The sequence below is a fragment of the Arachis hypogaea genome, chromosome 19 (assembly GCF_003086295.3).
Source record: "Arachis hypogaea cultivar Tifrunner chromosome 19, arahy.Tifrunner.gnm2.J5K5, whole genome shotgun sequence".
NCBI lineage: Eukaryota > Viridiplantae > Streptophyta > Magnoliopsida > Fabales > Fabaceae > Arachis > Arachis hypogaea.
The window spans coordinates 101250894-101253215 of NC_092054.1; the positions used below are offsets into that span (position 1 = coordinate 101250894).

The window sequence follows — 2322 nt, forward strand, 5'->3', positions numbered from 1 at the left end:
TTATGGCGCCGTTGCCGGGGATTGGTTTTCGATTGACAATTCTCAAATTGGAAGCTAACTAGATTGAGCAATTTTCTCTTGCTTTGTTAATTCTGTTCAAGATACTGTTGAATTTTAATTTCTGCACTTGGTTACATGCTTTCCTTCTTTATGCCTTTAAATTCATGCAACTAACTCACTGACTCACTAACTGTTTGAATTAATTCCTCAATTGAGCTAACCATACTCTTCCATTAACCAAGAGTATTTCACTTGTTGTGTTTGAGCTGTGTTCTTGTATGACAGGTAGGAGAGGAGAGACATCAACTCCTCCATATACCGAACCAGAGAGGACCCTTCATAGACTTAGAAGGGAAGCAAGAGGGAAGAGAGTAGTGGGAGAAGAGGAATCTGAAGGAGAATCTGAGGACAATTTTGAGGAAGCTTTAGATCTCAACATGGATAGAGAAGCTCACAACCATGAGAGAGCTGATGGAAACGATGCCATCCCTGAGAGGAGGGTTCTTAGTTCATACATAAACCCAACCTCTGGGAATTGTGGTAGTAGCATCCAGAAACCACCCATTCAGGCCAACAATTTTGAGCTCAAGCCACAGCTAATATCACTTGTGGAAAATCATTGTTCCTTTGGAGGAAGTGCTAATGAAGACCCAAACCAACATCTCACAAAATTCCTGAGAATTTGTGACACTGTGAAGTCCAATGGAGTCCAGGAAGATGCCTATAAACTGCTTTTGTTCCCATTTTCACTTAGGGACAAAGCAGCTAAGTGGCTGGAATCATTCCCAAGGGGGAGTCTAACAACATGGGATGAGGTGGAAAGCAAGTTTCTGGCACGTTTCTACCCTCCACAAAAGGTCAATAGGCTTCGATCTGAGGTTCAGACTTTTAGACAACAAGATGGTGAAACTCTCTACGAGGCATGGGAGAGATTCAAGGACTTGACAAGGAAATGCCCACCAAACATGTTCCATGATTGGGTGCAACTGCACATCTTCTATGATGGGCTCTCTTATGAATCAAGGAAGGCTGTAGACCATTCATCAGGAGGTTCATTGAACAGGAAAAAGACTGTGGAAGAAGCCATTGAAGTGATCGAGACAGTGGCTGAGAATGAGTACTACTATGCATCAGAAAGGCACAACACTAAGGGAGTCATGGAGCTGAACCATGTTGATACAATTCTAGCCCAAAACAAGGTGTTTGCCAAGCAACTAGCAGAGCTTACCAGGCAAATAGAAACAAAGCAAGTGGCTGCAATACACACACAAGATCAAGAGGAAGTAGGCATTGAAGGAGGTGATTGGGATGAGGCTAACTATGTGGGAAACCAACAAAGGCAATCATATAATCCACATTCCAACACTTACAACCCAGGCTGGAGAAACCACCCAAACTTTGGGTGGGGAAACCAACAAACCCAACCACAAAACCACAAACCTTACAACCACAACCAACATAACAATTCCACATACCAAAACTCCAACCAAAGATCATACCAAGCCACACAAAACACTTACCCCCAACCATCATATCATGGCCAAAATAATCAACATACCCAACCTAATCCGAACCAACAATTTCAAGATCAATTAAACCGGATAGAAGGAATGCTTGCAACCATGAGCCAAGACATAATTGAATTGAAAGCTTTTAAGGAAGAAGTAAATTCTAACTTGCAAAACCAAGGAGCTGCCATCCAGAAGCTAGAAAATCAAATTTTGTATTTGACTAAGCAAGCCCCTGGGACAAGCGGTTCTCATGCTGCCAAGGCTATTGCAAGGGAGGAATGTAAGGCCATAACCCTCAGAAGTGGAAAGAATCTAAAGGAGATTTCAAGGGAAACCACAGAGGATGAAGCAAAGGAAAATGTGAAAGACAAAGAACAAGGACAATCTGTTACACCGTTTGCAACAAAAGAAAAAGAAAAAGAGGTCTTGAAGCCTTACACACCTAAAGCACCTTATCCTCAACGTTTGATGAAAAGTGAAAAGGATGGCCAATTCTCCAGGTTCTTGGAGATTTTCAAGAAGCTTCAAATCAACATTCCCTTTGCTGAGGCAATAGAGCAAATGCCACTCTATGCAAAATTCTTAAAAGAATTAATGACCAAGAAGAGAAGCTGGAGAAATGAGGAAACTGTGTTGTTAACTGAAGAATGCAGTGCTATCATTCAGCACAAATTGCCTCAGAAATTGAAGGACCCAGGCAGTTTCCAAATCCCCTGCATTATAGGAGAAGTCATGGTGGAGAAGGCCTTGTGTGATTTAGGGGCCAGCATCAATTTGATGTCGCTAACAATGATGAGAAGAATGAAGATTG

The 2322-nt window shown here is 42.0% G+C and overlaps 1 non-coding gene across 1 annotated transcript; it reads right to left on the reverse strand.

The window, feature by feature from the left end:
- Positions 1-863: 863 nt before the first annotated feature.
- Positions 864-967, reverse strand: LOC112781859 (small nucleolar RNA R71). Its single transcript, XR_003192611.1, has one exon. It is a non-coding gene; the product is annotated as a small nucleolar RNA R71 (small nucleolar RNA).
- Positions 968-2322: the final 1355 nt, after the last annotated feature.